This window comes from Aegilops tauschii, chromosome 3 (genome assembly GCF_002575655.3).
Source record: "Aegilops tauschii subsp. strangulata cultivar AL8/78 chromosome 3, Aet v6.0, whole genome shotgun sequence".
In the NCBI taxonomy this organism is placed as follows: Eukaryota; Viridiplantae; Streptophyta; class Magnoliopsida; order Poales; family Poaceae; genus Aegilops; species Aegilops tauschii.
In genome coordinates this window covers 32,696,768-32,720,915 of record NC_053037.3, presented here as the reverse complement: position 1 = coordinate 32,720,915, position 24,148 = coordinate 32,696,768, and the positions used below count along the sequence as shown (strand labels likewise).

General features: G+C 44.4%; 1 pseudogene; it reads left to right on the top strand.

Moving 5' to 3' along the window:
• LOC141042667 (uncharacterized) overlaps positions 1-24,148 on the top strand; it is a 71,262-nt pseudogene that overhangs the window by 26,962 nt on the left and 20,152 nt on the right.

Genomic DNA, 24,148 nt, shown 5'->3' with positions numbered 1-24,148 from the left:
TCATTTGGATTCAATTTGAAACTTGGAGTTTTTGAATCTTTTCATATGGACTTAAACACTTGGGTACCCTTGGCGTTCACCCAAGTGCTTCATTTCCCTCCCTAATCATCATTCCCCTTCTGATCCACTCCAAAATAATCTTTGGAATATTTTTCTTAAATAAAAAATATTCATTTCTCTCTCAAAAACCCTAGCTAGATCACTATGCTCCAAAGCAACCCCAATTTTTTTGGCCCAGAAAAACCTGAGATAATTCACAAATATTCTTTGAACCCTAGGGCACCTTCCTGAGCAAAAATATTTCATCACTTTTTGGAATATTTTTGCTACAAAAAATATTTTCTGTTTTGGACAGAAATGGTGGTTTCTACAGCAACTACCATTTTACTTGCTCCTTTGTGCCTGGTTTTTCTTGTGCATCTTCACCTTAGTAACTCTTGGCTAACCTCCAAAGCACAGCCTCGAACTCCCAGCCATTTGACCTCAGTAACCTCTCAAAGTTACTGACCAGAAACTTACCTGGCATGTAAACACTTCTCTACTGCACCTGGATCCAAACCAAAGCGTGGTAACCTCTCAATCTACCACGAACAACACGCCAGACATGAAGTTTAGGCCTAGCTCGGCCTGATGTCATAGTCCACGCGGTGACCGCGTTTGTCCAGGGGAGCTGGCATGCGTGTCGACGCGCTCAGAGTGCCGCCGAGCGCTCTGTTTCGCGCGTGCTCGCTTCCCCGACTGCCGTAGCGCGCCAAACTTCGCCACCATCTTCGTCTCAACTCCCTTAACTTCCCTCTGGCGCTCGCCGACGCCGGAGCTCGCCGCAGCGAGCACGGGCACAGTCCGGCCAACCCAACAGTGCGGTGTGCACTGTGCTCGTCGCCTTCTCCTCGTTCCTGTGCTCGGCCCCGTTCACCAACAGTTGCCGCGTGAGCTGCGTCGCCTTCTCCCCCTCTCACTGACGCCGCTCGTCGCCGGGCACCATGGACAGGTGTCCACCGGAGGAGCCCGAACCCCCCTCTCCGCTCGCCTATAAATGGAGCCACCCCCAGCCTCCTCGAGCACCATCCACCACTCCCACACACCCCACAAGCGCGTAGGAAGCCGTAGCCCGGCCGGGCAGGCCGCGCGCCGCCGTCCTCGAGCTCGAGCTCGCCGGCGATCCCCTCTGGTCCCCGCGGTAGCTCCAGCCCCTCCCAGGCTAGGGCGACCCTTCCAGGGCCTCTGCCTCTCTCCGGTGAAGCCGTCCCGTCCACCTGGAGCCCCTGGAGTTGCCTCTGATCGCCGTCATCTTCATCTCCGGCGACCACCACGTTCTGCCTCCGCTTGCGAGGTTGATTCCGACGTCGTCCGACCACCCCTAGCCACGCTACGGGTACGGGCAGGTGCGCCACCGTCCCCTCTCTCCATCCCTCCCTCTCGTTTTGGCCAAGGAGCCCTCGTCGCCGGCGAGAGCTCCGGCGAGAGCTCCGGCGGAGCTGCGACTCCCACTGTTTCCTTCGCCCCCTCCTTCTCACCTGACTAGCGGGGCCTGCTAGTCAACCACTCTGTACGCGCACGAAGCGGTACGAGTGGTGGTGCCCCTGGGCTTTACGCCTTCGACGTCATCCCCCCATCATGTTCAATTTTTATTCAAATTCATTTGAATTTACAGAACACTTCAAACAGCCATAACTCTTCAACCATAAGTCCAAATGAATTGATTCTTTTTGCTTCTTGTTCTCTGCAAAGAAATCTAGCAGCTCACCAAAGATGAGTTTTTTCTGAGCTGTTTAGAATTTCTGGTGATTTTCAGAAGTGTTCTTGATATTTTCTTTTTGTGTTTAAAATTATTTTCAGAGGGTGAGGCTTTTCTTGAGGATCACCAGAAGGCTTGTGAACCTCATCTGCACTAAGGCAAGCCACAGCAACATTTTCATGGTGTCATTTCAATATTTATGATTTTCTTACTTGAATGAAATGATTAATCCATGCATTTAAATAACTATTGTGTTATTTATATTCTGTTAAATGTTTGTTAGTTATTATGCTTGAGTTACAGAATGTTGAAACTAGCTTAGTTGGTAAAGCAAAGCTAAAGTCTATTTGTGGTGATGAGAAAAATAATTTTTGTTATGCATGTTAGTAGTTGATTAAAGTTATTTTCTTGCATAAATAAAATAGTACAATTTGCTAGAAAATATTCTGTTAAGTACTTGTTTAGTCATTTTTCTTGACTTAAGAATGTTTGAACCTAACTTGGTTGGTAAAGAAAATTAGGAATTGTTTGTGGTATAACCTTTGCTATGCATGTCAGAAATTAATCGGAGTTACTTTCTTGCATGAGAAAATAATAAACTTGCTGTAAAATATTTTGGTTTAAGTGTGAGTTACCCTGACCAGGAAAATAAAATAAGTTGTTGAGGTTTATGCTTAGTGTGAATATGGTTGACATCAGTCAGTTTCGTTAATATGTGACGCATGTGTAGTTTTGCATTTCATGGCATGCTATGACACCGGTCATTTTCGTTTTAAGTTGAACCTGAATATAACTCAACTTCAATATATCATTGACTGGGTCATGGTGCCGCTGAATCGATTTTTTCCCAGTGCAACCACATTTGCCTTTGTGGGAAGGCCTTGATTCGGTCCATTGACATTGCCTCTGGTCGGTACCTCCAACTAGGGAAGGTTACGTCGTGCTTACCCTGGCCCGGTAAGCAGGCATAACCTTGTGTGCCCATTGTTGAGATTATGGTACCGGGTCCCTGAGTGGGATCGTTTTGGCCACGACGGTGGTTGTTGTGTCTTTGGTAGACACGGGGCCACCCAAGACTAGCCCGTTAGGGATTGGGTCGGAGTGGCCGGGAGAGTGTCATGGCAATGGAAGGGTTTCGTCGGAATGCCGTTGGTCCACCCGAATGGGAGTGCGAGGCCATGGGTTCCGTGGTGTGGGTGCAGTGTGCTACCTCTGCATAGTGTATAATCTATCGATAGCCGAGTCCACGGTCACGGACACCTCGTAGTAGGTCCCACCATGCGTCAACGTTTAATAAAATTTGCACACTGAGTTATGAACTTTGCACTGTTGATGATGGCAGAAAGGCCATCGAGATGTTCGGGACCAGATATTGGTCGTGGTTGTGATCGCGGTAAGGATCACGAGTTACTCTTGGCAAGACCACGATGGTGGTTTGTTTGTGATCTGAGAATGATCACGGTTGGTAAGTTCGTCCCGAGGGACGTTCAAGCATGATCACAGCATGTTGGACATATAGTGTTGCATTATTATTAATTGGTTAATTATCATGATATTGTTTGCCTTTATGATTATGCCTGTTGTGAGCTTGCAAGTACATTCAATGTACTGACCTGGCGTGTTATGCCAGATTTCAGGAAAGTCTCGTTGGAAAGGAGTGCTGCCCGAGTCTAGATCGTGTCCACATCGGTGTCCCTGTGATATGGAGCTTCCGCTACGACGTTGTTCCGCTGCCGCGTAGTTGTTATGATCGAGGCCCCTTTATGTTCACTAAATAATGTACATATTGTTCAGCCGCACCGGGCGTGCTGCTTGGCCTCGACATCTGTTGTAATATAAACTCTGATCCACTAGCATCAATAAAGCGGTTGTTTTTTGTACCAAGATGTTGTGTGTTGCCAGAAGACATGGTCTCTGGGCTGGCAATGCATGGTAAACCGGTTGCTCTGAGCCGGGGTGCCACAACGCTTGGTATCAGAGCCGCGCTGACTGTAGGCCACGCTAGACTGCGACGTGTTAACTGGATGTTAGATACGAGTTTAAGTTGAGTGCCGGTAGCAATTATAGCTGGTTGTGCATTGCATGCATTTGGTTTATATTTTTATGCTAACCTGCTAATGGTTGTGAGTGTAGATGGCTCCGGTGCCGTATCCGTGCCAGTTCCAGCTGATGCCGTACACATCACTGCACCTCCTTCGCAACGTGTGGCGTCGGCTGTACCCTCTCGGAGACGACCCAGTCTATCGTGTGTACCGGGAGCATCTAGCTGATTCAGTATATGAGTATCACGCAGCGGTCACTCTGCGCACTAGTTCCGATTCCAGCTCTTACACTCGTACTTCTCGAAGCGGTTACGCCTCCACTGCTTCTCAGGCTGTCCAGTTTGCTGCATTCGAGGTCCTTGTCGAGCTCCGCTACAACGAGGTCCGAATGCAGAACCACCCAGGTTTCTATTACTACCCTTCTCTGCACGACAATGGTCATGTCTGTTTTCCTATCATTGATCCGGAGTCTGATAGTGTTGCTAGCCACCTTGCTCGTTATGTCACTGCTAGCTATCTTATGATCCACGAGCTGGCTCGAGAGCTGACTCGTTCCCGTACTGCTTTAGCTGCTGCTTTGGTCACTACTAGATCTGCCACTACTCCATCCTCTCTAGGATTTACTCCATATATTCTAGCCAGTTCTAGTTCCACTATTTCACCTGTTACTCCTCCGAGTAGCACAGGCGTCTCGGTCGTGAATCCTCTCAGTACTCCTGCCGAGTGGGTTTCACTTCTCGCTACTCCTGTAGCCCTGATGCTTCATCCTACCCCTGCCCCTGAGGGAGAGCCCTCGAGGCAGCGTCATCGTGTTACCTTTAACCCGGAGGTTTCCGTTAACCACGTCGGTTCAGGATCTGAGACCGCTTCAAGGGAGGACACCGCAGCACCAGCAGAGCAGTAGTATCTTTGAGTATTCGCAGTCGTCCGGATGATGTATGGATGTAGTCATACGAGTCATGATGTTTCGTTGCATGTATGAGAGTAGTTGAACCTGGCATGTTGTTTATCTTTCATGTATGAGTCTATGTATAATTATGTTGGGACTTTATTCGCCGTATTTTCTTCGCTCTTTTGTTTTCTTCCGGGATTTGTTGCTGGCTTTTCCCCAATTTTATTCTTGGATGTTTCTCATCTCGATTGCGTTCTCTTGGGGAAAATCCACAATAGGATGACGCGGGGAGGCAGCAGTAGCAACGTTCGTGAGGGAACTCCTGTTCGTCGTTCCGCATGGCTGGCAGGACATTCACCCGAGCCTTACGTTCCGCCACCGCCTCCACCGCCAAATCCACCCTCCACCGAGCAAATTTGGCGTATGTTTGAGGAAAGATGGAACAATGATCTGATCGAAATATTAAGAATTGTGCAAGGTATGGTTGGACAGAATGGAAACTAGAACGGTCATCACTCAAAGTTGTCAGATTTTCAAAGGACCAAGCCACCCAGTTTCAGTCAGATTGTTGACCCATTGGATGCAGACGATTGGTTGCGTACCAATGAGAAAAAGCTTGAGATTGCTCGTACTGAAGAAAATGATAAAGTTCCCTTTGCAACTCATTACCTTGAAGGCACAGCTGCCATATGGTGGGAAAATGCAAAAGCCATGTGGCCTGTTGATGAGGAAATCACCTGGAAAAGTTTAAGGATCAGTTCCGGAAATATCATATCCGTATTGGAGTTATGATGACTAAGCAGCGTGAATTTCTCGCACTCGTCCAAGGCAATCAGTCTATGGGTGAATATTTGCAAAAATTCAACCATCTGGCCCGTTACTCTCTTTATGACGTGGCCACCGAAGAAAGGAAAATTGACAGATTTCTTGGAGGCTTAAATCCGCAACTCCGGTGTACTCTCAGTATGCTTGATTTCCCAGATTTCCAAACACTGGTGAACAAGGCTTTCATTGCTGAACGTGAGCACAAGCTTATATCAGATAATAGGCCTGTTAACAATGACAACAAGCGTAAGTTCGAGCCAAAGAAGGATGGGCAACCAGTGCAAAAGGCTCGTACCTGGCAGCAGACTCAGGTGGAATACAAGCCAAATTGGCAACAGAATGTTAACAAGACCACCACTCAAGTCAAGAATGTCGTGACCAACCCAATGCATGAGGAGCGTCAGCGCAATAATTCTTGCTTCAGTTGTGGGCAGAACGGACATTATGCCAGACAGTGCCCCAAGAACAACAAGGCGAATGCCCTAATCAGGCCACAAGTCAACTTTATGGAGTCATGCCCGACCCAGCAAAACCTCACTGGGTACGTACATCATATCTCAGCCGATGAAGCCCAAGAGACACCAGAAGTCGTCATTGGTATGTTTTCTTTTAATGACATACATGCCGTAATTTTATTTGACTCTAGGGCTTCCCATTCTTTTATTTCTCGGAGTTTTGCTGCCCAAAACAAATTTCCTTGTACGCTTTTGGGCAAAATATGCTGGTACAAACCCCGGGATCTATAATCAAGAGCAATCTGGTTTGCCGTGATCTGGAAATCTATATCAACGGAGTCTACTTCCCAACCTCTCTGATAACCATTGAGTCTGAAAAGTTGGATATTATATTGGGTATGAATTGGTTGACCCAATATCAAGTTTGCATAAACTGCGCGACACGAGAAGTCACTTTGACTAGTCTGAATGGGCAGGCTACCAAATTCTATGCTCGCAAGAATATACCCAAGCAAGAATTAGTTTTCACCGTTGTGGCTGAGTTGGAATTAATTCCTGTGGTCAGTGAGTACCCTGATGTATTTCCAGAAGAACTGCCAGGCATGCCACCAGATCGGGAACTGGAATTTGCAATAGATCTTGTGCCCGGAACCGCACCGTTATACAAGAAGTACTACCGGATGCCCTCATCAGAATTAGTGGAGCTAAAGAAACAGGTCGATGAACTGCTCCAGGAAGGATATATTCGTCCCAGCTCTTCACCATGGGGATCACCTGCTATTTTCGTGGACAAAAAGGATGGCAGTCTCCGCACGTGCGTAGATTACCGCCAGCTGAATGAGGTCACCATTAAAAATAAATACCCGTTGCCAAGGATTGATGATCTGTTTGATCAGCTCAGTGGGGCTAAAGTATTCTCTAAGATCGATTTACGGACCGGGTATCATCAGCTCAAGATTAAAAAGGAAGATATTCCTAAGGCCGCATTCACTACTCGGTACGGTCTTTATGAATATACTGTGATGTGCTTTCGTCTCACCAATGCCCCTGCTTTCTTCATGCATATGATGAACAAAGTATTCATGGACTTCCTCGACAAATTCGTGGTAGTCTTCATCGATGACATCCTCATTTACTCCAAGGGTGAAGAAGAGCACAAGGATCACCTCAGAGCGGTGCTACAACGACTCCGCGACCATCAGCTATATGCGAAATTCAGTAAATGTGAATTTTGGCTCAAGCAAGTTGGGTTTCTCGGACATATACTATCCGCCGAAGGTATAGCCGTGGACCCAAGAAAAGTAAAGGATGTGCTCGATTGGGTGCCGCCCACGACAGTGACGCAGATCCGAAGTTTTCTCGGATTAGCTGGATATTACCGTCGGTTCATTGAAGGGTTTTCCAAGATTGCTAAACCCATGACAGAGCTGCTCAAAAAGGATAAGAAGTTTGTATGGACGGAGGACTGTGAGAAAAGTTTCAATGAGCTAAAGGTATGGCTGACAACCGCACCTGTATTGACTCTTCCAGACATTTATCGTAGTTTTGATGTGTATTGTGACGCCTCCAGTCAAGGTATTGGTTGCGTACTTATGCAAGACAGCAAGGTAGTAGCATATGTATCGCGACAGCTACGACCCCATGAGGGTAATTATCCTACTCATGATTTGGAATTGGCTGCGGTGGTTCATGCGCTAAAAATTTGGAGACACTGCCTCATTGGAAAAAGGTGCCAAATTTTTACCGACCACAAAAGTCTCAAATACATCTTTACTCAGCCAGATTTAAATCTCCATCAACGAAGATGGCTAGAGTTGGTCAAGAATTATGACCTTGGAATAAATTACCTCCCGGGCAAGTCCAACGTGGTTGCCGATGCACTCAGTCGAAAGCCCGTCAGCTTAAATGTCATATTGAAATCCTTGCCTCCCAAACTCCAAGAGGAGACTGCTCAGCTCAACCTGGTCATAGTGTATGCTGGCCTCGCTAATATTTTGGAAGTTACCCCCACACTTGAGGAAGAGATCCACAAGGCCCAGCCAGCTGACACCAATCTGCAAAAACATGCCAAGTGCCATATGGCCGAGCAGACCTTAGATTTCTCCAAGGACAAATTCGGTACCCTCCGATTCCGTGGACGGATTTGTGTACCCAATCAACCGGGCTTAAAGAAGAAAATCGTGTCAGAAGCACACGAATCCTCATACGCCATTCACCCGGGAGGTACAAAAATGTATGAGGACCTTCGACAAATATTCTGGTGGGATGGAATGAAGAAAGACATTGCCTATTTTGTGGCCTGTTGCGACATATGTAACAAGGTGAAGGCAGAGCATCAGAAGCCAGCCGGACTCCTCCAACCGTTGCCGGTTTCACAATGGAAATGGGATGACGTTTGTATGGATTTCATTACGGGATTGCCTAAGACTCAGCGAGGCAATGATGCAATCTGGGTCATAGTGGACACCCTAACCAAGGTCGCTCACTTCATTCCGGTCAGCACCAGATACAGGGCAGATCAACTTGCACAGCTGTATGTATCCAGAATAGTCAGTCTGCATGGAGTACCCCGAACTATCACTTTCGACGGAGGATCCCTGTTTACCTCCGCTTTTTGGTCACGCCTCCATCAAGCCTTGGGGACAGCACTGAAATATAGTACTGCTTATCATCCTTAGACGGATGGACAGACAGAAAGGGTAAATCAAATACTTGAAGATATGTTGCGAGCCTGTGCTTTAGCCCAAGGACCTAAATGGGAAGACTGCTTGCCATATGCCGAGTTTTCCTATAACAAAAGCTTCCAGACCAGTCTGAAAATGTCACCATATGAAGCTCTGTACGGCCGTAAGTGCCGCACTCCTTTAAATTGGTCTCAAACTGGAGATAGCCGTATCTTCGGAGCAGATCTCATGATGGAAGCTGAGAAAAAAGTTAAGGAAATCAGAGGCAGATTGCAATTGGCCAAATCTCGGCAGAAAAGTTATTATGATGCAAAGCACCGGCAGGTCAGTTTTGAACCCGGAGAACACGTATACCTCCAAGTCACTCCTATGAAAGGAGTCAAGAGATTTCAGACCTGTCGAAAGTTGGCACCCAGATTTATTGGTCCATTTCCGGTTATGTCTCGACTGGGTACTGTTGCATATCAATAGGAACTACCCGCTGAATTGGCAGACGTGCACAACGTGTTTCATGTTTCACAATTGAGACGATGCATATCCCCGCCTGAGAAAAGGACTGCTATGGCTGAGGTAGAGTTGGAAAATGATTTAACTTATGAAGAGAGACCGTTTAGAATTTTGGATCAGATGGAAAGGGTCACTCGCAGTAAAGTAAGGAAATTTTACAAAGTTCAGTGGGAGCATCACACAGAGTCAAAATCAACTTGGGAGCGGGAAGAATATCTACAGTCACATTATCCAGAGTGGTTTTCCCAAGCAACCGAATCTCAAAGACGAGATTCATTCTAAGTGGGGGACGTTTGTGACAGCCTGGTTTTTGCCCTCTCTCATTTGCTTGATTTTCATTTGGATTCAATTTGAAACTTGGAGTTTTTGAATCTTTTCATATGGACTTAAACACTTGGGTACCCTTGGCTTTCACCCAAGTGCTTCATTGCCCTCCCTAATCATCATTCCCCTTCTGACCCACTCCAAAATAATCTTTGGAATATTTTTCTTATATCTCTCTCAAAAACCCTAGCTAGATCACTATGCTCCAAAGAAACCCCAATTTTTTTGGCCCAGAAAAATCTGAGATAATTCACAAATATTCTTTGAACCCTAGGGCACCTTCCTGAGCAAAAATATTTCATCACTTTTTGGAATATTTTTGCTACGGAAAATATTTTCTGTTCTGGACAGAAATGGTGGTTTCTACAGCAACTACCATTTTACTTGCTCCATTGTACCTGGTTTTTCTTGTGCATCTTCACCTTAGTAACTCTTGGCTAACCTCCAAAGCACAGCCTCTAACTCCCAGCCATTTGACCTCAGTAACCTCTCAAAGTTACTGACCAGAAACTTACCTGGCATGTAAAAACTTCTCTACTGCACCTGGATCCAAACCAAAGCGTGGTAACCTCTCAATCTACCACGAACAACACGCCAGACATGAAGTTTAGGCTTAGCTCGGCCTGATGTCATAGTTCACGCGGTGACCGCGTTCGTCCAGGGGTGCTGGCATGCGTGTCGATGCGCTATGAGTGCCGCCGAGCGCTCTGTTTCGCGCGTGCTCGCTTCCCCGACTGCCGTAGCACGACAAACTTCGCCACCATCTTCGTCTCAACTCCCTGAACTTCCCTCTGGCACTCCCCGACGCCGGAGCTCGCCGCAGCGAGCACGGGCACGGTCCGGCCAACCCAACAGTGCGGTGCGCACTGTGCTCGCCGCCTTCTCCTGGTTCCTGTGCTCGTCCCCGTTCGCCAACAGTTGCCGCGTGAGCTGCGTCGCCTTCCCCCCGTCTCACTGACGCCGCTTGTCGCCGGGCGCCATGGACAGGTGTCCACCGGCGGAGCCCGAACCCCCCTCTCCCCTCGCCTATAAATGGAGCCTCCCCCAGCCTCCTCGAGCACCATCCACCACTCCCACACACCCCACAAGCGCGTAGGAAGCCGTAGCCCGGCCGGGCAGGCCGCGGGCCACCGTCCTCGAGCTCGAGCTCGCCGGCGATCCCCTTTGGTCGCCGCGGTAGCTCCAGCCCCTCCCAGGCCAGGGCGACCCTTCCAGGGCATCCGCCTCTCTCCGGTGAAGCCGTCCCGTCCACCTGGAGCCCCTGGAGTTGCCTCTGCTCGCCGTCTTCTTCATCTCCAGCGACCACCATGTTCTGCCTCCGCTTGCGAGGTTGATTCCAACATCGTCCGACCACCCCTAGCCACGCTACGGGTACGGGCAGGTGCGCCACCGTCCCCTCTCTCCATCCCTCCCTCTCGTTTTGGCCAAGGAGCCCTCGTCGCTGGCGAGAGCTCCGGCGGAGCTGCGACTCCCTCTGTTTCCTTCTCCCCCTCCTCACCTGACTAGCGGGGCTCGCTAGTCATCCACTCTGTACGCGCGCGAAACGGTACGAGTGGTGGCGCCCCTGGGCTTTACGCCTTCGACGTCACCCCCCAGCCTGTTTAATTTTTATTCAAATTCATTTGAATTTACAGAACACTTCAAACAGCCATAACTCTTCAACCATAAGTCCAAATGAATTGATTCTTTTTGCATCTTGTTCTCTGCAAAGAAATCCAGCAGCTCACCAAAGATGAGATTTTTCTCAGCTGTTTAGAATTTCTGGTGATTTTCAGAAGTGTTCTTGATATTTTCTTTTTGTGTTTAAAATTATTTTCAGAGGGTGAGGCTTGTCTTGAGGATCACCAGAAGGCTTGTGAACCTCATCTGCACTAAGGCAAGCCACAGCAACATTTTCATGGTGTCATTTCAATATTTATGATTTTCTTACTTGAATGAAATGATTAATCCATGCATTTAAATAACTATTGTGTTATTTATATTCTGTTAAATGTTTGTTAGTTATTATGCTTGAGTTACAGAATGTTGAAACTAGCTTAGTTGGTAAAGCAAAGCTGAAGTCTATTTGTGGTGATGAGAAAAATATTTTTTGTTATGCATGTTAGTAGTTGATTAAAGTTATTTTCTTGCATAAATAAAATAGTACAATTTGCTAGAAAATATTCTGTTAAGTACTTGTTTAGTCATTTTTCTTGACTTAAGAATGTTTGAACCTAACTTGGTTGGTAAAGAAAATTAGGAATTGTTTGTGGTATACCCTTTGCTATGCATGTCAGAAATTAATCGGAGTTACTTTCTTGCATGAGAAAATAATAAACTTGCTGTAAAATATTTTGGTTTAAGTGTGAGTTACCCTGACCAGGAAAATAAAATAAGTTGTTGAGGTTTATGCTTAGTGTGAATATGGTTGACATCAGTCAGTTTCGTTAATATGTGATGCATGTGTAGTTTTGCATTTCATGGCATGCTATGACACCAGTCATTTTCGTTTTAAGTTGAACCTGAATATAACTCAACTTGAATATATCGTTGACTGGGTCATGGTGCCGCTGAATCGAGTTTTTCCTAGTGCAACCACATTTGCCTTTGAGGGAAGGCCTTGATTCGGTCCATTGACATTGCCTCTGGTCGGTGCCTCCAACTAGGGAAGGTTACGTCGTGCTTACCCTGGCCCGGTAAGCAGGCATAACCTTGTCAGCCCGTTGTTGAGATTATGGTACCGGGTCCCTGAGTGGGATCGTTTTGGCCATGACGGTGGTCGTTGTGTCTTTGGTAGACACGGGGCCACCCAGGACTAGCCCGTTGGGGAATGGGTCGGAGTGGCCGGGAGAGTGTGATGGCAATGGAAGGGTTTCGTCGGAATGCCGTTGGTCCACCCGAATGGGAGTGCGAGGCCATGGGTTCCGTGGTGTGGGTACAGTGTGCTACCTCTGCATAGTGTATAATCTATCGATAGCCGAGTCCACGGTCACGGACACCTCGTAGTAGGTCCCACCATGAGTCAACGTTTAATAAAATTTGCACACTGAGTTATGAACTTTGCACTGTTGATGATGGCAGAAAGGCCATCGAGATGTTCGGGACCGGATATTGGTCGTGGTTGTGATCGCGGTAAGGATCACGAGTTACTCATGGCAAGACCACGATGGTGGTTTGTTTGTGATCTGAGAATGATCACGGTTGGTAAGTTCGTCCCGAGGGACGTTCGAGCATGATCACAGCATGTTGGACATATAGTGTTGCATTATTATTAATTGGTTAATTATCATGATATTGTTTGCCATTATGATTAAGACTGTTGTGAGCTTGCAAGTACATTCAATGTACTGACCTGGCGTGTTATGCCAGATTTCAGGAAAGTCTCGTTGGAAAGGAGTGCTGCCCGAGTCTAGATCGTGTCCACATTGGTGTCCTTGTGATATGGAGCTTCCGCTACGACGTTGTTCCGCTGCCGCGTAGTTGTTATGATCGAGGCCCCTTTATGTTCACTAAATAATGTACATATTGTTCAGCCGCACCGGGCGTGCTGCTTGGCCTCGACATCTGTTGTAATATAAACTCTGATCCGCTAGCATCAATAAAGCGGTTGTTTTCTGTACCAAGATGTTGTGTGTTGCCAGAAGACATGGTCTCTGGGCTGGCAATGCATGGTAAACAGGTTTCTCTGAGCCGGGGTGCCACAGTCGGCCAGCGGACGGCAAAGATCCTGTATAGCCCCTGTTTTTTCTGTTTTTTCTTAAATTCATTCAATTTGAACACACAAGTTTCAACACACAAAATTTCACAAAAGACATATCCAACACACAAGTTTTATCATATATACATACATAAGCAACACATAGTTCCATCCATACATATTACAAAAGTTTCACATTGTTCATCCAACACGGTTATCCATCCATCCATATAACAAGTTCCAACCATGCAAGTTCATCGATACAAAATAAAAGCAGAAATGGAAAAGAAGCACTCCATCCATGCAAGCTTCCGTGAAATAAATGAAATCTGCAAAATGGGAAACAAGAAAGTTAGAAGAAGAAGAAGAAAATGAAGAAGAAGAAGACTGGAATAAGAAGTAAGCATACTCAGGTAAAATGGAGCTAACCTGGCTAATTATGCCATCTTTGAGTGAACTAAGCATATTATGCCATTTTGATATAAAGCAGCTAAGTATAGGTCTTTATTGAGCTAACCTAGGTAACTAAGCATATTAGAGCTAACGTAGAGCTAACCTAGGTCATTTTGGAGAAGAAGAAGAAGAAGAAGAAGAAGAAGACCTGAAGAAGAAGAAGAAGAAGAAGAAGAAGAAGAAGAAGAAGAAGAAGAATAGTAGAAGAAGAAGAAGAAGAGTAGAAGAAGAAGAAGAAGAAGACTAGAAGAAGAAGAAGGTTTTTACCCCTTTTCTTCTCATTCTTCTTCTTTTATTATTTCCTTTTCTTCTCTTTCTTCTTCTATTCTTTCTTTTTCTCCTCTTCCTTGTTTTTCTCTTCTTATTCCTTATTTGTGTCATTTTAGAGCTTACATAGGTAATTATGCCAATTTTTAGCTAACTAAGCTTATTATGTCAATTTGGAGGAAAATAAGGTAAGTATAGGTCATTTTTGTGCTAACATAAGTACTTTTGGAGCTAACCTAGCTAACATGGATCATATTGGAGCTAACCTAGGTAAACTTGGTCATTTTGGAGCTAACCTAGCTAAAATGGATCATATTGGAGCTAACCTATGTAAACTTGGTCATTTTGGAGCTAACCTAGGTAAAATGGATCATTTGGAGCTAATCTAGGTTAAATGGGTCATTTTGGAGCTAACTTAACTAATTATGCCATTTTTGAGTTAACTAAGCATAATAATGCCATTTTTTACAAAAGTAAGCCAAGTATATGTCATTATTGAGCAAACCTAGGAAACTAAGCATATTAGAGATAACTTAGCATATTAGAGCTAACTTATGTCATTTCGGAGGAAACAAAGCTAAGTATACATAGATCATTTTGGAGATCTGACATACCTGACATAGTTCACTCCTCATTCTTCTTCTCCTTCTCCTTCCTCATCCTGATGCGCCAAGAGCGGCGAGGCGGTGGAGGCAGTGGGATGTAGTCTTCTACCACAATTGGCATGGTCATGTCGCCCGGCTATGAGATCGCCGGCGCCACCACCATCGCGAGGTCATTGTCAGGCACCACCACCATCGCGAGGCCATCTTCAGGCAGCACCATCGCTAGGTCATCCTCAGCCACCACCATCTCTTGCCCATCGTCAGCCACCACCATCGCTAGGTCATCCTCAGCCACCACCATCTGTTGCCCATCGTCATCCTGCACCTCCTCATCCCTACTCTGCTCCTCTTCTTCCCCACTCCATTCCGGATCATCCTCGCTGCTGCTTTTGCTGCAGCCAGAGTCGCTGCTGCTTTGCCTATAGCCAGAGTCACTGCTGCTGCTCCCATTGCCTGACCAAATGCAACAATTACCGTTAACAATCGATGTGAGACAAAGCCGAATGTAGAGGAAGAAGAGGCAGAACGTACTAGCATCATCGTCGTCCTGGTAGCGCATGCGACACATAGTCGAGTTGAAAACCTTCACGGTGAGCATGGCGTCGCCGTCGTACCTGAAGAGAAGGAAGTACCCATGTCGCAGGTCGTAGGCACGGTAGAACTGCTCCCAGCCACGACACAGGTACATGTGGCCGTACCTGAATACCAACTCCACGTCCCAATGCCTGCGAAGCCCTCTGTTGGCCAGTCGCAGCTTCACATTCTTTGGCCAATGGCCGTCCACCATCGTCATAAAAGTGTCAGGCAGCCTCTGCAGTTTGGGACAAGGAGTGATGTAGCAAACAACAGAGTTATCATAATGAGATGGGTGAAGGGGAGATCTCTCCTTTTATATACCTGCCTCTTCGAGGAAGTCCCAAGTATGATACTGAAGAACTCGAAAGCATCCAACTCGTACTCCGGTGTGGCAGAGCGGAGCCTGCGGTGACGGCTTCCCCCCATCTGTGATAAGCAGCAGAAGAGACCAATTACTCCGGTGTGGCAGACCAATTACAACATATCATACAACATTATAGCAACAGAAGTTTTGAGCAGAAGATAATCAACTACACGAACTTATCATTTCACATTTAAAAAGCAATGCACTTGTGGACATATGATGGCTCTAGGTTGACATACTAGAGCTGAGCACAAGATTTATTAGTAGCACTAGTCGTCAACCCGTGCCTTCGCACGGGCTAGACACAAAAATGTTGACTCTAGTTGAATTTCATATAATAACTATTTTAACTTCTTTCGGTCAGCAACCTAGGCAACTAGCAGTATAAAAACATTCAACTAAAGAAAAGAAAGAAACTAGCAGTGTTGGTCGAGAGATCCCAGTACAAAAATGAGTTGCCAAAATGAAAGGAAAGCAAAAACAGGGTGCCCACTATAATCTAGTACCTTACTGAACTGCTAACACACAATCAGCTGAAAGTTTCAGTTTCGGTCAGTCATCTTAACCAAGATGATTTGCTTTGAGATCATGAGAACAACCATTATATGAGGATCTAAGAGTAGTGGAGATTGACTGTAATAATAAAGCATGGTTTAATTTGATTTAGCAAGAATTATTTCTATTGGACTTGATAATCAATTTATAATGCATTGGCACAAACTTGCAAGCAGAAGTGAAGCACTCACTCTTTTTTTATGTACGTGTACACAAACAAAAGGATAATATTTTGTTCCAGTTAGGGTTAAAAAAATATTTTGTTCCAGAGAATTTCAGGTCACCATTCTTAAGTCCAGAATCGCATTGGCAATGAACCACGCAATTGATCCCTAATTGTGATTGCTACCAACCACACAGTTATGCAACAACAAGATATGCACAAAGCCCCACCCAGGTGGCGGTGGATCTAAACCGACAAATTCGTTCGCACTAGGACTATGGGAGAATTTAGGATGCATAACAAAGCATATATCGCCCTCTCATCCACATGAACAGGAGCATCATTCTCTTGTTCAGTAACAAGACTGTCCCAATCAACAAAATCTGATTGCTAACTTGGTTACATGCTACCTGATACGTCTCCGACGTATCTATAACTTTTGATTGCTCCATGCTATTATATTATTGGTTTTGGATGTTTAATGGGCTTTACTAAGCACTTTTATATTATTTTTGGGACTAACCTACTAACCCAAGGCCGAGTGCAAATTGCTGTTTTTTTTGCCTATTTCAGTGTTTCGGAGAAAAGGAATATCAAACGGAGTCCAAACGGAATGAAACCTTCGGTAGAGTTATTTTTGGAACAAACGTGATCCAAAGGACTTGGAGTGGACATCAAGAAACAATCGAGGAGGCCACAAGGCAGGGAGGCGCGCCTGCCCCCCGGGCGCGCCCCCACCCTCGTGGGCCCCTCGCAGCTCCACCGACCTACTTCTCCCTCCTATATATACCCATATACCCCAAAACCAACCAGGAGCACCACGAAACCCTATTTGCACTGCCGCAACCTTCTGTACCCATGAGATCCCATCTTGGGGCCTTTTTCGGCGCTCCGCCGGAGGGGGAATCGATCACGGAGGGCTTCTACATCAACACCATAGCCTCTCCGATGATGTGTGAGTAGTTTACCACAGACCTTTGGGTCCATAGTTATTAGCTAGATGGCTTCTTCTCTCTCTTAGGATCTCAATACAAAGTTATCCTCGATCTTCTTGGAGATCTATTTGATGTAACTCTTTTTTGCGGTGTGTTTGTCGAGATTCGATGAATTGTGGGTTTACGATCAAGATTATCTATGAGCAATATTTGAATCTCCTCTGAATTCTTTTATGTATGATGTGTTATCTTTGCAAGTCTCTTCGAATTATCAGTTTGGTTTGGCCTACTTGATTGATCATTCTTGCAATGGGAGAAGTGCTTAGCTTTGGGTTCAATCTTGCGTTGCTCGATCCCAGTGAGAGAAGGGGAAACGACACGTATTGTATTGTTGCCATCGAGGATAAAAAGATGGGGCTTATATCATATTGCTTGAGTTTATCCCTCTACATCATGTCATCTTGCCTAATGCGTTACTCTGTTCTTATGAACTTAATACTCTAGATGCATGATGGATAGCGGTCGATGTGTGGAGTAATATTAGTAGATGCAGAATCGTTTCGGTCTACTTGTCGCGGACGTGATGCCTATATACATGATCATGCCTAGATATTCTCATAATTATGCACTTTTCTATCAATTGCTCGACAGTAATTTTCTCACCCACCGTAATACTTATGTTATCCTGAGAGAAGCCACTAGTGAAACCTATGGCCCCCAGGTCTATTTTCCATCATATTAATCTTCCGTCAACCAGCTATTTCTTTCGCCGTTTATTTTGCAATCTTCCGTCAACCTATGGCCCCCAGATCTCACTTTTGCAAGTGGGCGTGAAGGGATTGACAACCCCTTTATCGCGTTGGTTGCAAGGTTCTTGTTTGTTTGTGTAGGTATGAGGGACTTGCGTGTGGCCTCCTACTGGATTGATACCTTGGTTCTCAAAAACTGAGGGAAATACTTACGCTACTTTGCTGCATCACCCTTTCCTCTTCAAGGGAAAAACCAACGCATGCTCAAGAGGTAGCAAGAAGGATTTCTGGCGCCATTGCCGGGGAGTCAACGCACAAGTCAAGACTTACCAAGTACCCATCACAAACTCTTATTCCTTGCATTACATTATTTACTATTTGCCTCTCGTTTTCCTCTCCCCCACTTCACCCTTGCCGTTTTATTCGCCCTCTTTTTTCCATTCGTCTTTTTTCGCTTGCTTCTTGTTGCCTGTTTGCCCTAATGGCCCTGCCTAAAAACGTTGATCCTTACCTTGAAAGGTTGGAAGAAATTGAAAACAACGTCAGAAGCTTTATGACTTTGCAATTTGAGCATAATAATTTCTTTATAAACGAGCTTAAAGAACAAAAAAGCTTTATGGAGTACATGAATAAAGAGCTTGATGATATGTCTAAGGAATTTTATGGCTTGAGATCTCAGTTTGCTCATCTTGAAAAATTAATAGCCCAAATTTCGGATAAGTAGGCCACCTTAGTCAATAAGATGGCCGCTAAACCGGAAGATCTAGAAGGTAATAAGGACGAAGATCTAAAAGTGATTGATGTGTCCCCTATTAAATCTTCGTTTTGCTATATGAATCTTGATAACAATGGGACTGGAGATGAGTCAACTTTAGTTAAAAGGCGTCTCAATGATTCATAGTTTTTAGATCTTGATGCAAAAATTGGTAAAAGTGGGATTGAGGAAGTCAAAATTTTACATAGCAATGAACCCACTATTTTGGATTTCAAGGAATTTAATTATGATAATTGTTCTTTAATAGATTGTATTTCCTTGTTGCAATCCGTGCTAAATTCTCCGCATGATTATAGTCAAAATAAGGCTTTTACTAAACATATCGTTGATGCTTTAATGCAATCTTACGAAGAAAATCTTGAAATGGAAGTTTCTATCCCTAGAAAACTTTATGATGAGTAGGAACCTACTATTAAAATTAAAATTAAAGATCATGAATTCTATGCTTTGTGTGATTTGGGTGCTAGTGTTTCCACGATTCCAAAAACTTTGTGTGATATGTTAGGTTTCCGTGAATTTGATGATTGTTCTTTAAACTTGCACCTTGCGGATTCCACCATCAAGAAACCTATGAGAAGAATTAGTGATGTTCTTATTGTTGCAAATAGGAATTAAGTGCCCGTAGATTTCATTGTTCTTGACATAGATTGCAATCCTTCATGTCCTATTATTCTTGGTAGACCTTTCCTTAGAACGATTGGTGCAATTATTGATATGAAAGAAGGGAATATTAGATTCCAATTTCCGTTAAGGAAAGGCATGGAACACTTTCCTAGAAAGAAAATAAAATTACGTTATGAATCTATTATGAGAGCCAGTTATAGATTGCATGCCAAAGATGATAATACCTAGATCTATCCTTGCCTTTATGCCTAGCTAGGGGCGTTAAACGATAGCGCTTGTTGGGAGGCAACCCAATTTTATTTTTGTTTCTTGCTTTTTGGTTCTGTTTAGTAATACATAATTCATCTAGCCTCTGGTTAGATGTGTTTTCATGTTTTAATTAGTGTTTGTGCCAAGTAGAACCTTTGGAAAGACTTGGGTGAAGTCTTTTTGATCTTGCTGTAAAAAACAGAAACTTTAGCGCTCACGAGATTAGCTACAACCTTTTACTGGAGAGTGCTATTTAGTTGATTCTCTTTGCAGATGATTAATAGATAAATTCCTAACGTCCAGAAAATTATTTTAGAATTTTTGGAGTTCCAGAAGTATATACGTTTGATACACATTACTACAGACTGTTCTGTTTTTGACAGATTCTGTTTTTCGTGTGTTGTTTGCTTATTTTGATAAATGTATGGCTAGTATCGGAGGTTATGGACCATAGAGAAGTTGGAATAAAGTAGGTTTAACACCAATATAAATAAAGAATGAGTTCATTACAGTACCTTAAGGTGGTGGTTTGTTTTCTTATACTAACGGGGCTCATAAGATTTTCTGTTAAGTTTTGTGTTGTGAAGTTTTCAAGTTTTGGGTAAAGATTTGATGGATTGTGGAACAAGGAGTGGCAAGAGCCTAAGCTTGGGGATGACCAAGGCACCCCAAGGTAAAATCCAAGGACAACCAAAAGCCTAAGCTTGGGGATGCCCCGGAAGGCATCCCCTCTTTTGTCTTCGTCCATCGGTAACTTTACTTGGACCTATATTTTTATTCACCACATGATATGTGTTTTGCTTGGAGCGTCTTGTATGATTTGAGTCTTTTCTTTTTAGTCCACCACAATCATCATTGCTGTACACACCTTTTGGGAGGGGCACACATTAATCGGAATTTATTAGAATACTCTATGTGCTTCACTTATATCTTTTGAGCTAAACAATTTTGCTCTAGCGCTTCACTTATATCTTTTAGAGCACGGTGGTGGTTTTATTTTATAGAAATTATTGATCTCTCATGCTTGACTTATATTATTTTGAGAGTCTTTTAGAACAGCATGGTAGTTTGCTTTGGCTATAAATTTAGTCCTAATATGATAGGCATCCAAGATGGATATAATAAGAACTTTCATACATGTGCATTGAATACTAAGAGAAGTTTGACACTTGATGATTGTTTTGAGATATGAAGATGGTGATATTAGAGTCATGCTAGTTGAGTAGTTGTGAATTTGAGAAATACTTGTTCTAAAGTTTGTGATTCCCGTAGCATGCACGTATGGTGAACCGTTATGTGATGAAGTCGGAGCATGATTTATTTATTGATTGTCTTCCTTATGAGTGGCGGTCGGGGACGAGCGATGGTCTTTTCCTACCAATCTATCCCCCTAGGAGCATGCGCTTAGTAAGTATGTGAGTTATTTATGACTAATGTTGAGTCCATGGATTATACGCACTCTCATCCTTCCACCATTGCTAGCCTCTCTAGTACCGCGCACCTTTTGCCGGTATCATACACCCACCATATACCTTCCTCAAAACAGCCATCATACCTACCTATTATGGCATTTCCATAGCCATTCCGAGATATATTGCCATGCAACTTACCACCGTTCCATTTATTATGAGACGCTTCATCATTTTCATATTGCTTTGCATGATCATGTAGTTGACATCGTATTTGTGGCAAAGCCACCTTTATAATTCTTTCATACATGTCACTCTTGATTCATTGCATATCCTGGTACACCGCCGGAGGCATTCACATAGATTCATATTTTGTTCTAAGTATTGAGTTGTAATCTTTGAGTTGTAAGTCAATAAAAGTGTGATGATCATCATTATTAGAGCATTGTCCCAAGTGAGGAAAGGATGATGGAGACTATCATTCCCCCACAAGTCGGGATGAGACTCCGGACGAAAAGAAAAAAAGAGAAAGAAAAGAGGCCATAAAAAAGGAAGAAGGCTGAAACAAAAAAATGAGAGAAAAAGAGAGAAGGGACAATGTTACTATCCTTTTTCCACACTTGTGCTTCAAAGTAGCACCCTGATCTTCATGATAGAGAGTCTCCTATGTTCTCACTTTCATATACTAGTGGGAATTTTACATTATAGAACTTGGCTTGTATATTCCAATGACGGGCTTCGTCAAAATGCCCTAGGTCTTCGTGAGCAAGCGAGTTGGATGCACACCCACTTAGTTTCTTTTGTTGAGCTTTCATACACTTATAGCTCTAGTGCATCCGTTGCATGGCAATCCCTACTCACTCACATTGATATCTATTGATGGGCATCTCCATAGCCAATTGATATGCCTAGTTGATGTGAGACTATCTTCTCCTTTTTTGTCTTATCCACAACCACCATTCTATTCCATATATAGTGCTATATCCATGGCTCACGCTCATGTATTGCGTGAAGATTGAAAAAGTTTGAGAATATCAAAAGTATGAAACAATTGCTTGGCCTGTCATCGGGGTTGTACATGTTTAAATACTTTTGTGATGAAGATAGAGCATAGCCAGACTATATGATTTTGTAGGGATAACTTTCTTTGGCCATGTTATTTTGAGAAGACATGATCGCTTTTTTAGTATGCTTGAAGTATTATTATTTTTATGTCAATATTAAACTTTTGTCTTGAATCTTGCAGATCTGAACATTCATGCCACAATAAAGAAAATTACATTGAGAAATATGCTAGGTAGCATTCCACATCAAAAATTCTGTTTTTTATCATTTACCTACTCGAGGACGAGCAGGAATTAAGCTTGGGGATGCTTGATACGTCTCCAACGTATCTATAATTTTTTATTGTTCCATGCTATTATATTATCTGTTTTGGATGTTTAATGGGCTTTACTAAGCACTTTTATATTATTTTTGGGACTAACCTACTAACCCAAGGCCCAGTGCAAATTGCTGTTTTTTGCCTATTTCAGTGTTTCCCAGAAAAGGAATATCAAACGGAGTCCAAACGGAATGAAACCTTCGGGGGAGTTATTTTTGGAACAGACGTGATCTAGAGGACTTGAAGTGGACGTCAAGAAACAATTGAGGAGGCCACGAGGAAGGGAGGCGCACCTGCCCCCCTGGGCGCGCCCCCCACCCTCGTGGGCCCCTCGCAGCTCCACCGACCTACTTCTTCCTCCTATATATACCCATATACCCCGAAACCAACTACGAGCACCACGAAACCCTATTTCCACCGCCGCAACCTTCTGTACCCGTGAGACCCCATCTTGGGGCCTTTTTCGGCACTCTGCCGGAGGGGGAATCGATCACGGAGGGCTTCTACATCAACACCATAGCCTCTCCGATGATGTGTGAGTAGTTTACCACAGACCTTCGGGTCCATAGTTATTAGCTAGATGGCTTCTTCTCTCTCTTTATATCTCAATACAAAGTTCTTCTCGATCTTCTTGGAGATCTATTCGATGTAACTCTTTTTTGCGGTGTGTTTGTCGAGATCCGATGAGTGTGGGTTTATGATCAAGATTATCTATGAACAATATTTGAAGCTCCTCTGAATTCTTTTTTGCGGTGTGTTTGTCGAGATCCGATGCATTGTACTGTTTCCATCGAGGATAAAAAGATGGGGTTTATATCATATTGCTTGAGTTTATCCCTCTACATCATGTCATCTTGCCTAATGTGTTACTCTATCACTACTAGAAAAAGGCTTACTAGTGGCGCACCAGTTTTGCCTACTAATGGCGCACTACTGGTGCTCCACTAGGACCACGCCACTAGAATATTTTAGTAATGGCGCACCACAGGTGCGCCATTAGTATCCCAAAGGTGCGCCATTAGTAACTGGTGTACTAATGGCGCACCAGATGGAAGTGCACCATTAGTAACATTTTTAAAAAAAAATTCATTTTTTCTTAATCTCAGGTCACTATCCCTCTCCCGATAACTTCAACACGAGGGGGGGCGATATACCCCCTCCCCGATAATATTATTTTCCCATGTACGTATGTCGTCGTTGTCGATATAACCCCCTCCCGATAACTTCAACACGTGGGGGGGTCGATATACCCCCTCCTCGATAACATTATTTTCCCATGTATGTATGTCATCGTTGTCGATATATATAACTCCCTCCCAGATAACTTCGACATGATGGACGGTCGATATTTATACCCCCTCTCGACCGTGATAACTTATACCACGGGAGCACCCCCCGGCCCTCTCGCTCGACCAAAACTCTCGAGGACACCCAAACCCTAGAAAAAAACGATGTCGGTCTCCTACCCCCTCCCGCCGCGCCCCTACCCTTGAAGCGTTTCCGAGGCCACCCCAAACCTGGAATAAGCTAGGTCTATGTTTGCACTAATATATCCACCTGCTGTCATGTTTGTGTAACAATTGCCATGTTGTAATATTTGCAGAAACAATGGAGCACGGACGAGATGAGCAAGCAGAAGAGGTGTTGGGGGACATAATCTTAGCCGGAGGTGATATCTTGTCGTATCTTAACGACAATGATGGTCTGGAAGAACAGGGTGAAGAAGCAGGCTATGGTGATCGAAGAGTGGAGGAGGAAAGACATGATTATGATGGCTCCGGTGACCCAATGCTGGTGCAAGAAGGAGCCCGTGGTGACGGCTCCGGTGACCCAATGCTGGTGCAAGAAGGAGCCCGTGGTGACGGCTCCGGTGACCGAACAGAGTCCGGCCAGGTAA